The following is a 12,789-nucleotide window of genomic DNA, read 5'->3' as shown; positions in this document are numbered from 1 at the left end:
TGCCCGAAACGCTGTGCGTACTAGTGGCTTTACAAGAATGTAATTACTATGCTATGTATCCTCACAATCCCAATGTACCTTCTTGTATATATATAAATAAATAATTAAATAAATATATATATAATTACACAATGGTACCAAGAATACAGCAAATACTTGTAAAATATAATGTTACAAAAAAAAGAAGAAATGTAATGCAAAAATATTAATAAGAGCATACGAAGAAGTATATCGCCAAATAACAACACATAATAACCGGTAGTATCTATACTTTTTAATACTTTTTTTATACTTTTTATACCCACTTTACCACCTCCTCTAACGACCCCCTCCCAACCCCCAACTCTTTCCCAACCTCGAGCGCCAACCCGTCCACCTCTCCCCCTCTACACTCCCGGTAATTACTGTGTTATGGCCGGAAGGAACAGAAAAGAATTTCTACGGAAATGAGCAGTGTGTGCACCGTTCCAATCCCTGATTGGCCATTCAAAGTGAGCACTTAGGATCGATTTAATGTGTGTCCCTGAGAGTTGGGATAGTCGCAGCGGCCAGCTGGGATAGTCAACAAAAAAACAAATACTTATTTGTGTACAATCTACCCTACCAGCCTGGTAGGGGGCCTCGTAGCCTGGTGGATAGCGCGCAGGACTCGTAATTCTATGGCGTGGGTTCGATTCCCGCACGAGGCAGAAACAAATGGGCAAAAGTTTCTTTCACCCTGAACGCCCCTGTTACCTAGCAGTAAATAGGTACCTGGGAGTTAGTCAGCTGTCACGGGCTGCTTCCTGGGGGTGGAGGCCTGGTCGAGGACCGGGCCGCGGGGACACTAAAGCCCCGAAAGCATCTCAAGATAACCTATCTTAATGCTTACTTAAGCCATCTGTTTTTCTGTTACAATTTAAAATATAACAATACTAAATCCTCAAGCAATTTGTATAAACATTTAACAATACCATACATGACTTTGGTAACGATGCACTTAAGTCAAAATATTTTTTTTAATACGGGACTCGCTCTTGCATTAAAAGGAATAAAACTCCCTTAAAATACATACATTCAATTGACGCCCAATCCCAGTTATCCAATAATTCTCAAAATGAATCAGCCTAATGTTGAACATTTCCTAAAATCATCCCCAAGTAAATATTACATAGAAAGCTCTAAGAAAATGTAGCTAACTTCCGAACTATTACGTAATGTATGCAAACGTAATTTTCAAGTTATTAGCAGTGTTGCAACAGTTGCAGAAGAAAAATGAATAGGCTATAACATTACTAACCACCCACTTTCTCAAAACTCATTTTCTAATGGGGCGCTTCCCCAATTAATGCTTAATTTGTTCTTGGTCGCCAAGGCCAGTCTTGTGTAGAATAAACAGAAACTATTAGCGCGTCTTTTAACCCAAGTTTCAGAGCGCAGAGTGGTAAAATTGCCACAATATTAACAATAAATTTGCATCCGTAAATTTCTTCCTCGTTTGCTGAAATGGAGATTCAAATTCAGTTCAAAAACTTTAGTCATATATCTCAGCACATTTATTGCGGCGTTAGTTTACACAAAACTCAGTTTCATCATTTGCCTAGGAGTCATAATAACAGTATAGGAAAACTACTAAAGTCGAACGTAAATGTTCGATCCATGAGGCTACAGTTCACAAGGAGACCATGTTGTATAGCACTCAGTCGATGAAGGCAGTGCCTGGGATGCTCCCGGACGCAGGTTCGAATCCTCGTCACGGCCCTTGTGAATTTGACCATGTTGTATACTTGGGTCAAATGACCCAAGTATACAAGTATGACCCAAATGACCGCTTGACCTTAGTAATGATGACGAGGGAGGCGGAGATATCTACCTTGATTAGGCTCTTTACACAGACCGGAATGATGCAGATTCTTCCGAACGTTCTTTTGGCCAGTTACTTTTAGACAAATGTTTCTTGTACTTTAAGGGTGAAGTCGTCAGGGATACCATCTACACCTAATACAAGTTTACTTCTTCCATTCAATGTGTGCGTCGAGTTTTCTCTTCTGGACAAAAACGAACTATGGCCACGAATTTTATTCCAGAAAATCTTACTAACAAATTTATTTAAATATATCTTATTCAGTGCAGTGCAGAAAATTAACCCATGAAACACAAGTTTAGCATAATTTGTGTCTTGTAAATAACTGTTCGAGTATCTAGGGATACCTTGAAGGAAGAAGTACGGTTGGTAACTACTGGAGCCTAAACTAAAGTCAGCTGAGCAGAAACATATCAGCGTGGGACATTTTTGCCCATCCCAAGCAACAACTAATGAGAGGAACAAGAGCGGAACTCCATAGAACTACAGTATCTTGAAATACAGTATATTTTTATGAAGTTCGAGAGATTTGAAGAGCCCCTAAACTAGCAAGGAATGACTTAACTTAAACAACGAACACCCATTCCATACTCACCCCCTACCTAGCCCTATTTCCCCCTGCACTCTTCTCACCACTACTTAGCCCCAGTCCCCACTTCCCCCACACTTTCTCACTACTCGCTTATACCCAACTCCAGTTGTGATTATATGAAGTAACGCACCTACGCCCAAGAGCCTGTCGCTAGCTCTCATTAATCTCTGAATGCGTCGACAACTGGAAGCCTGCCCAAACTGTGAAAATAAGTAGCAAAAGCCCAATACGAACTGGAAATAATGGGTGTAAGAAGCCCTTTTGCTTTTCTCCAGATCTAAGTTAATTGGCGCTCTGAAATATGACTTGTTTTCTCAGTTGGATTTTTTGTTGTTGTTGCCTAATTACCTAAACGTAAAGGAAATAAGCTGATGCCTAGTTATGCGACAAATTCCAGCTAGATAGAAATATCCAAATTAAACACATATTTGTATTTAAAAACTTGAATCAGAATATTTCGCATTATGTACATCACACTGAGGGTTAAAAATATTTGTTGAATTTGTATAGATTTTGTTTGTAGTGGAACAACAACGTTATAAAAAGCTATGTTACTTTTCTTAGTGCAATATAATCAGTACTGAAAGTGGCGAGTACTTACCATATATTCCACGAGTCCTCATGGATCTACTGCCGTTCCTTGCTGAAATGCAAAAGGTTCTGTTACTAATGATAAATGATGGATAAGAAAGATCGTCCTCAACCTACTCATTCCAGACTGTTCGTAAAACAGTAGTTCACCAGATGTTATTTTTTGTACAGAAATACAGATACAATAAATGCACACAAACAATAGATACAGTCTACATATTAATGCCCACTTACATATATATATATATATATATATATATATATATATATATATATATATATATATATATATATATATATATATATATATATATATATATTATTGAATATGACCGAAAGGGTAAGAGTGATTCTAACCCGAATCTTTTCAATATTATGTTTTTCTTCACTGTCGAGGGAATTTGAAAAATTTCAATGAAATAACGAAAACGCATCGCTAGGCGTCAGACCAAAAATAAGTTTGAAAATGAACTTTGGAGAGTTAATTTTTCAACGTCACCCGACAGTGAAGAAAATCAAAGAAATATTGAAAAGATTTGTGTTTGACTCATTAATCTTACCCTTTCAGTCATATTCAACAACATGTTTGCAAGAAAGACTATATATATATATATATATATATATATATATATATATATATATATATATATATATATATATATATATATATATATATATATATATATATATATATATAGATGGGTACACATACTAGCACGTCTAACGTGACTGTAAAAGAACACATGAGTACCAACATATCTTCAGGATGAGTGGAGGATGGTGCAGTACCCGGTGGCCGCTGCCTCCACTCACACCAGCTACGACCCCCAAGGGAGCCCAGCCGCACTTAATCCTCTACGGAGGATGTCTCTCTCTCTCTCTCTCTCTCTCTCTCTCTCTCTCTCTCTCTCTCTCTCTCTCTCTCTCTCTCTCTCTCTCTCTCACTCCTCTTCCCTTTCATCTTGTTTCTTGCCAACCAGAAAACCACGAACACTGTAATAATATTATCAAAACCACAAGGTTCGCTCGGTAAACTGGACTTCTTTCCCCCTTGGCGGGGATCATACATAGGAACATAAAAATGTTCAGACAATTTCATCCTATTCACCCGGGAGGCGATCTCGTTGCCCTTGGCCAGCCGGGATCCGCATTGGTTTTCGCAAGAATGCGGACGCAATCGTACCGTGATCTGAGGTGCTGTAAAAAAAAAGAGTCGGTGTTGAAGTGCGAGGAATTCTGTCGGACATCCATCGATGACTATGTTCTTGGTTGTCATTGTGGAAAGCAACGGCTCTAGTAGTTGTAGTATTTAAAAATAAAATATATATTTTTTTTAAATACAATATGGATCGTTATCATACCATGGACTTTTACAGTAAAGTTTCAGAGGTTGTGATTAGGTTATACGAGTTTGCTTTCCAGATATCTTTCTCAAGAAGATATATGACATCGCCATCGTGGAAAGCTCCAATCAGCGGGATGCTATTGTAGGTACGGGACCCTGCTCAAACCAGTCAAAAAAAAAAAAAAAAAAAAAAAAAAAAAAAAAAAAAAAAAGTCTTGCTCCTAGTTGTTGTTGTTTAAGATTCGCTACCTGGAACAAAAAGTTCCAAGTAGCACGGGCTATGGTGAGCCCGTAGTGGACTACCCTTGCTGCTCGTTGCAGCGTTACAACTGAGAAGATCGCCCATATCACAACCGTTCGCGTATCCCATGCAGGGTGCTTCCATATATGAAAAGAGGATGGATTGTGAATGTTACAATTCTCATAGGAGATTAATTTAATTAAAATAGAAGGTGAAGGGACGACGACGTTTCGGTCCGTCCTGGACCATTCTCAAGTCGATTGTCGACTTGAGAATGGTCCAGGACGGACCCAAACGTCGTCGTCCCTTCACTTTCTAGTGTGTGGTCTGGTCAACATACTTTAGCCACGATATTGTGACTCATCGCCTGCCTATAGTACAAAGGTTTACAAAGGCACGTCATAGGCTCAGGAACTGAACCCCCCCCCCCCACCCCCTTATGGCAAAATATTGTAGCCTAATGGTTAGATTTAATTTGGTTTCGTTTGGTTAGATTAGGTTATGGTGGTTTAGCTAGGAATTCGTTATAAAGAAATTAATAATTATGAATGACAGTGCCTAGTTTACGGAACCTTGGGGCTGGCAGCGTTGCAGATAGCCTCCAAATATCCTGTTGCGTTATCTTTACCCCAATAACGCGCAATGAGCAAATATCGGCGAATCTAACAGTTGGCTAATAATGCGCAAGAAAATTACGTGTAATAAAATTCATATAACCCACAAAATAATGCATTTTAAGCAACAAAACCTCATAATCCCCGGGCCGAAGCCTAACAGATTTACGGAGCTAATAAATTCAGGAGCCAGTTTTATCAGTTTAATTTCAAGTTTAAACAATTTTCATTTTCACTTAATTACAGGACCAAAATTGTTGCTTGCGGTCGGTGCGTTATCAGAAATATACACTCATGAAAGTGCCTTAATATTAGCCTGGTTCAGTCATAAAGAATCCTCAGCTTCCCTGCGTGTTTTGTTTCCAACCTAACAAGAAAATTTCATTTTAAAGCACAACAAAAAATTTCTTATATACACTAATATATATATATATATATATATATATATATATATATATATATATATATATATATATATATATATATATATATATATATATATATATATATATATATATATATATATTTATATATATAATTGAGGGGAAGGGTGGAGCGGGCTTTCTCTAACTAAGCTTATATGCAGAAATAAATATAAGGAAATAAGGAGCCAGGAGGAGAAGGATTCGAACCCGCACACTTGGGACTCTCAACGCACACGCCCTACACCACGACATGGTAAAAGGCACTGCACAACCAGAGATTCAACTGAACCCTCTACGGGTAGTCAGGCTCCCATGCATGCTGGCCATGATCCAGATGTACCTCCAACGCTACTCTTGAAGTGCACAATGAAGCCACATTAACGTGATGTATCATTGAGAGCATCAGTAGGAGCTACGAGGATTCGAACCTGCCCACGCACGTCATACACCTAACGAACACACGAATGCGCACGCACTCCAAATGCCACATCTACTTAAAAATTTGTATGGCGTTCACAGACGCGGGGAAAACATTGAATGCCCTCATAAGTTTGCCAGAGTACTGTGCGGTCCGGAAGAGAAGAGTTTGTATAAATTATTAAGCATAGCGTCAGTACTCCCTTTCTCTTGCTAGAATTTAATCCTACTCATCTTGTGCCTCTAAATTTATTTTTCATTCCTCCCTGTTCTCTTATATACATTTGAATTATTTATATAGTCTTATCTTCACCTACTTTCCTTTACGTCGTTTTCAATCTCATATTCGTTTATTTCTTCTTATCCCTAGCTCTTCCTCATGCTCTTAGCACCATGCACCCTGCCCCCATGAATGCCAGCGGGACACTGGCCAGCGGTCAGGGTGGCAGACCCGCCCTGACCAACACAGCCAGTCCGGTACGCCGCCCTCCACCCTCCCTCCCTTCCAAGATCAATAGACCGCTTTCTTACAACATTCTTGACCACGCAACAAACTTGACCTCCGATGCAACATTCTTTACGTTGCCGCGCCCTTTGACCTTTCTTCACCCTGCAATTCTCTTCATTTTAAACCCCCCACCAACCTTGCAATACCACTGATCCTACGGCATTTTTGATTTTGCAGCCCCCCTGGCCTTTGTATAAGTAACTATATAGAATATAAGGCAATTCCATCTTTCACTTGACTTCTGAGGTACATTCATGACCTTATTGCAGTTGACCTTTGACCTTTTAAGTGTCTTAACACTGCCGTGGTCAATACTGTAATGGGGTTATCCTACACTGTACTGGGGTTATCCTACACTACTGGGGGTTATCCCACACTGTACTGGGGGTTATCCCACACTGTACTGGGCCACCAAGAGAACTTCTCTCTTTCTCAAAGCGGTTAGAGGAGGAAGAAGGTCTAAGAGAGGTAGCAAGAGTGGGTAAGAAAAGAGAGATGAGAGGTAAGAGGTGGAGAAAAAAGGGGGTAGGAAAAGGAAGAGAAGTAAGATTACCAAAAACGGAAGTAAAATGAGAAGGAGGAACAGAAGTACAGGAGGAGGAACAGAAGTACAGGAGGGTGAACAGAAGTACAGGAGGAGGAACAGAAGTACAGAAGGAGGAACAGAAGTATAGGAGGATTAACAGAAGTACAGGAGGAGGAACAGAAGTACAGGAGGATTAACAGAAGTACAGGAGGATTAACAGAAGTACAGGAGGAGGAACAGAAGTACAGGAGGAGGAACAGAAGTACAGGAGGATTAACAGAAGTACAGGAGGAGGAACAGAAGTACAGGAGGAGGAACAGAAGTACAGGAGGATTAACAGAAGTACAGGAGGAGGAACAGAAGTACAGGAGGAGGAACAGAAGTACAGGAGGATTAACAGAAGTACAGGAGGATTAACAGAAGTACAAGAGGAGGAAGAGATGAATATAAAACAAGAATTCAAAATATAAAAAAGAGAACAAACAAAAATTAGATACAGAAGTGGAACGGGTGAAGGCCCAGGAGGAGAGAGAGAGAGGTGGGAGGAGGAATGGCTACAAGATGGAAGAGAAAGAACAGAAATAAGGAATGTGGAGCAGAATGATTAAGAGGAGGACAAATAGGTAAAGAGAAGAAAGTGGAAGCGGAAAAGTAGAATAAAAAAAAAAAGACACCAGTGGAAATAACACAGTTTTATTTACCTGATATGTCCCTTTTCCGCGTCATTGACTAGAGGTCGGCGACGTCTGCGAACTGAGGTAATTGTTCTCTCTCTCTCTCTCCCTCCCATAGCCGACGTCATCCCCAGCATGTACACTAATTACGGAACATACGTAAAGTAAATACATGCAATTCCACCGCCCTTAACTGTTATTACAGCTGCTGCTGCTGCTGCTGCTGATAAAGATGATAGCCTTCCTCTGACTTCTGCTACGTTTCTTTCAGGTCATCCTGCTACTTCTCCTGCTTCCCCTCCGCCTGGAGGTAGGGGTCTGACCATAGCGTCATCGTCAGCAATCACCTCGTTACGACTCAAATAAATGTCAAGTCTGTCCCATAGTAATGCAATTCAGAAGCAAATGCTTGCACACCGGCAAACAAAACAGGAACAATTCTTCAGGCATATGCGGGTTCGACCCCATCGTACGGCTTCAAGATTTTCTCATAAGATGATTATTCTTCTCCTTATTCTTTGCACCATTTGCTGCTTTCTAAACATCTCCATCTCCTCCCTCCAGTATAGGTTCTGACCTGCAGCCTCCTGCCAGCGTGTGCATCAGACCAGGACCATCAGACGTGCCCAATCGTTCCTCGTCACATTAAGAGCTTATCGGCCCCCGATGGTACAATTACCTGTTGTGAACGTCTGCCGCTGCTGCTGCTGCTTCCCGGATCCTGCACACACTACCCTAAAAAACACTCGATTTAATGATCTCTCGTTAGGTCAGCACGGCCATTAGGGCGCTAATTGCTTGTTTCGAATTGATTCGTGGAAGGGTTGGGGGGGGGGGAAGACGTAGTTCAAGGAGGGATTGGTGTCAACGGCCGTAAGATGGGTTACTATGTAGTTAAGACCCCGGCTAACAGTTCAAGTTTAGGATGATTGGGACTGCTTCTCCTCCTCAGTTCCGATGAGTCACTTTGATTAGGACGCACTTGGTTATTGTTCCTATATATATATATATATATATATATATATATATATATATATATATATATATATATATACATATATATATATATATATATATATATATATATATATATATATATATATATATTAGTATATTTTGCTAGCAGTCTTTCCTGTAGACATATATTATTAAATATGACCGAAAAAGTAAGATTAATAATTCTAACACGAATTTTCTCAATCTTTCGTACATTACGCTTCACTGTTGGAGGTAAATCAAAAATCACTTCTCCAAAATTCATTTTTATTTCTAGTCTGACGCGACACGGGCGCGTTTCGTAAAACTTATTACATTTTCAAAGACTTCACAAATACACAACTGATTAGAACGTATCTCTGATTTTATATCTACATTTGAGTGAGGTGGGAAGGGTGATGTGGCATTAACACAAGACAGAACAGGAGGGGATATTAATAGGGTATTAAAAGTATCAACACAAGACAGAACAGAAACAATGGGTATTGAATAGAAGTGTTTGTAGAAAGCCTATTGGTCCATATTTCTTGATGCTTCTATATTGGAGCGGAGTCTTGAGGTGGGTAGAATATAGTTGTGCAATAATTGGCTGTTGATTGCTGGTGTTGACTTCTTGATGTGTAGTGCCTCGCAAACGTCAAGCCGCCTGCTATCGCTGTATCTATCGATGATTTCTGTGTTGTTTACTAGGATTTCTCTGGCGATGGTTTGGTTATGGGAAGAGATTATATGTTCCTTAATGGAGCCCTGATGCTTATGCATCGTTAAACGCCTAGTTTAACGATGTCTAGAACTTGAAACCGGCCATATACTGCAGGTATGTTGACGACATTTTTACACAGGTACCTGATGTCAGACATCTGCAGAAGCTGAAGGAGGCATTTGAGCAGAGTTCCGTGCTGCGTTTCACTTACGAGACGGAAAAGGATGGGAAGCTGCCTTTTCTAGATGTAACAGTCATGGAAAAGGGCGGAGGTTTCCACACTGCAGTCTACACTAAGGAAACAAACATAGGAATGTGCCTAAATGCCAACAGCGACTGCCCTGACAGGTACAAGAGGAGTGTTGTTAACGCATACGTCGACCGTGCTCTCAGCCACAGCTCAGAATGGAAGCAAGTCGACGAAGAACTCTGTAGGGTAAGGCAGGTCCTAGTCAATAACGGCTTCTCCAATGGTTTCATCGAAGACATCATAAGAAGGAAAGTGAAAAGCCATGCAACCTCTGAAGAGACAACTAACACAACACCTATACCCCCTATTAGACTATTTTACAGGAACTTCTTTTCCACAGCTCATAAAACGGAGGAAAGGGTCCTGAAAGATATTGTTAATAGAAACGTTATCCCTACAGACAAAAATCAGAGGATACAACTGACGATTTACTATAAAACCAGAAAAACGGCCAGCCTACTCATGAGAAACTCTCCAGACACAAAACAGAACGCTTTAAAAGAGACTAATGTCGTCTATGCCTTCAAATGCCCACTTGGGGACTGTAAGCTCCAAAAAACCCAGTATATAGGCAAGACAACAACATCTCTTTCTAGGCGTTTAACGATGCATAAGCAACAGGGCTCCATTAAGGAACATATAATCTCTTCCCATAACCAAACCATCGCCAGAGAAATCCTAGTAAACAACACAGAAATCATCGATAGATACAGCGATAGCAGGCGGCTTGACGTTTGTGAGGCACTACACATCAAGAAGTCAACACCAGCAATCAACAGCCAATTATTGCACAACTATATTCTACCCACCTCAAGACTCCGCTCCAATATAGAAGCATCAAGAAATATGGACCAATAGGCTTTCTACAAACACTTCTATTCAATACCCATTGTTTCTGTTCTGTCTTGTGTTGATACTTTTAATACCCTATTAATATCCCCTCCTGTTCTGTCTTGTGTTAATGCCACATCACCCTTCCCACCTCACTCAAATGTAGATATAAAATCAGAGATACGTTCTAATCAGTTGTGAAGTCTTTGAAAATGTAATAAGTTTTACGAAACGCGCCCGTGTCGCGTCAGACTAGAAATAAAAATGAATTTTGGAGAAGTGATTTTTGATTTACCTCCAACAGTGAAGCGTAATGTACGAAAGATTGAGAAAATTCGTGTTAGAATTATTAATCTTACTTTTTCGGTCATATTTAATAATATATATATATATATATATATATATATATATATATATATATATATATATATATATATAAATATATATATATATATATATATATATATATATATATATATATATATATATATATATATATATATATATATATATATAATTTTATGTAGTATATTAATACTGTATACTTATCAATGTATACTAATGGTTAAAGGCAAAGATTTTTCCAGTAGAAATACCAGTAATGAAGACCAAATCAAAAGGCGTATCTGGAGTATGTACTTTTGTTATGGTGGTGAAGTGTGCCTCTGGTGTTGAGGTCCAGTTATGTCCACTCCTGAGTCTCTCTCTCCTGTACACAAGTTGTAAGTTGTCTTCCCTTCATCCTGTACTGTATACGAGGACGTCAGGCTCCAACTCCTTCAGTCACAACCTTGCATTTGTCAGGGTTGAAGTCTAGCGTGCGCGCGCGCGCGCGTGTGTGTGTGTGTGTGTGTGTGTGTGTGTGTGTGTGTGTGTGTGTGTGTGTGTGTGTGTGTGTGTGTGTGTGAGCTTGCGCGCGCGCGCGTGTCAGCCTATTCATCTCTTTACTGAAGCACGTTCCGTCAATCGCTCCCCCCCTAACACCTCTCTCTCTCTCTTTACTGGCTCGCCTGTTGGCTCAAGTGTGGATAATTTGCATGCATCTCCCAGGTACTTTACTGTTCTTGTGCAGTCAACCGTGGTCTTCTTTCCCGTTATGTGTTGACAGTCTCTCTCTCTCTCTCTCTCTCTCTCTCTCTCTCTCTCTCTCTCTCTCTCTCTCTCTCTCTCTCTCTCTCTCTCTCTCTCTCTCTCTCTCGAGGTCCCAGCAAGGCTGGAGATGTGTGTGTGTGTGTACTGACCTAGACGTGCTTGCAGGGTTAACAATAAGCTCTTAAGACCCGTCACTCGGACAGAAGTATTTTAATACAATAATACTATTAAAATAGTTTTCGTTACCGTATGTACATTAACACTTGTTAGCTTAGATATTAACTTCATTTAATTAGCTTCAACAATTTAAGAGTGTCCTCTGGTTTTTCTGTTCCTCACTTTGAACTGCTGCGTATTTGGTCAATTCCGCCTATAATCATGTATGTCCTTGACATGTCCCCGGTTATTTCCTTCTTTACTCTAGTAGTTAGGTCCAGTTCCTTCAGTCTTACTTCATACCTCAGTCCCGTAAGCTAAGGAACGAACATTAGTGCATAGCTTTTTATAACACAGTTCTGTTTCTACAAGTGTGAGGTTCATGTCGAGACAGCACTCTGAAAAGTTGGTCTCACGTAGGTGGGAGGCTTTTTGTCCAAGTTCCCGAAGGCCTATGTTGCCGAGGTTGTTGTGCTGGTGTCTGCCTCTGGTGTTAGGAGTAGGAGTTAAGTGGAGTAAGGAGGTAAGGAATGGAACTAAGACTTTCCTCAGTTCAGGTGTCGGAGGCTACCATTCTCTTCATTTGTGGTTTGGGATCTTTGATTTTTTCTTAAATTGGCATTTATCTGGGTTAGAGTCCAGTAAGGTGTTTATAATACTACCGCTGGAGTGTTTAATTCTTGATTGTAACCATGATATATATGTGCTTCAGCCTACAGTTTATACCTATTGTCTTATGTATGACCCTCTGTCCTGCGTGACAGTGAATACCAGCATTATCCTCACTTTAATAAGACTATCAAAATCCTCAGATTAGGCAAAATTGTAATTAATTTTGTCAATAAAGATGCTAATAATAAATAAGTTTAATTCATCCTGCAACGTCTCCCATGCAAAGCTCTATTTAGCCTGTGGCACATAGGTGACACTACCTCCCGCTGGGCGTGTGGTTGAAATTTAAATTGAAATAAGTTTATTGAGGTAA

General features: G+C 40.0%; 1 protein-coding gene across 3 annotated transcripts in view; it reads right to left on the bottom strand.

Annotated features, from left to right (window-relative positions):
• LOC138350773 (uncharacterized) overlaps nt 1-12,789 on the bottom strand; it is a 128,622-nt gene that overhangs the window by 64,115 nt on the left and 51,718 nt on the right. For all 3 annotated transcript variants that reach the window (XM_069302139.1, XM_069302140.1, XM_069302141.1), the window contains exon 3: nt 3,037-3,078. The gene's annotated coding sequence lies outside the window, so the exon portion shown is untranslated. The remainder of the gene's footprint in view (nt 1-3,036; nt 3,079-12,789) is intronic.

Source organism: Procambarus clarkii, chromosome 47, assembly GCF_040958095.1.
Source record: "Procambarus clarkii isolate CNS0578487 chromosome 47, FALCON_Pclarkii_2.0, whole genome shotgun sequence".
NCBI lineage: Eukaryota > Metazoa > Arthropoda > Malacostraca > Decapoda > Cambaridae > Procambarus > Procambarus clarkii.
This window is presented reverse-complemented; position numbering and strand designations above follow the sequence as displayed.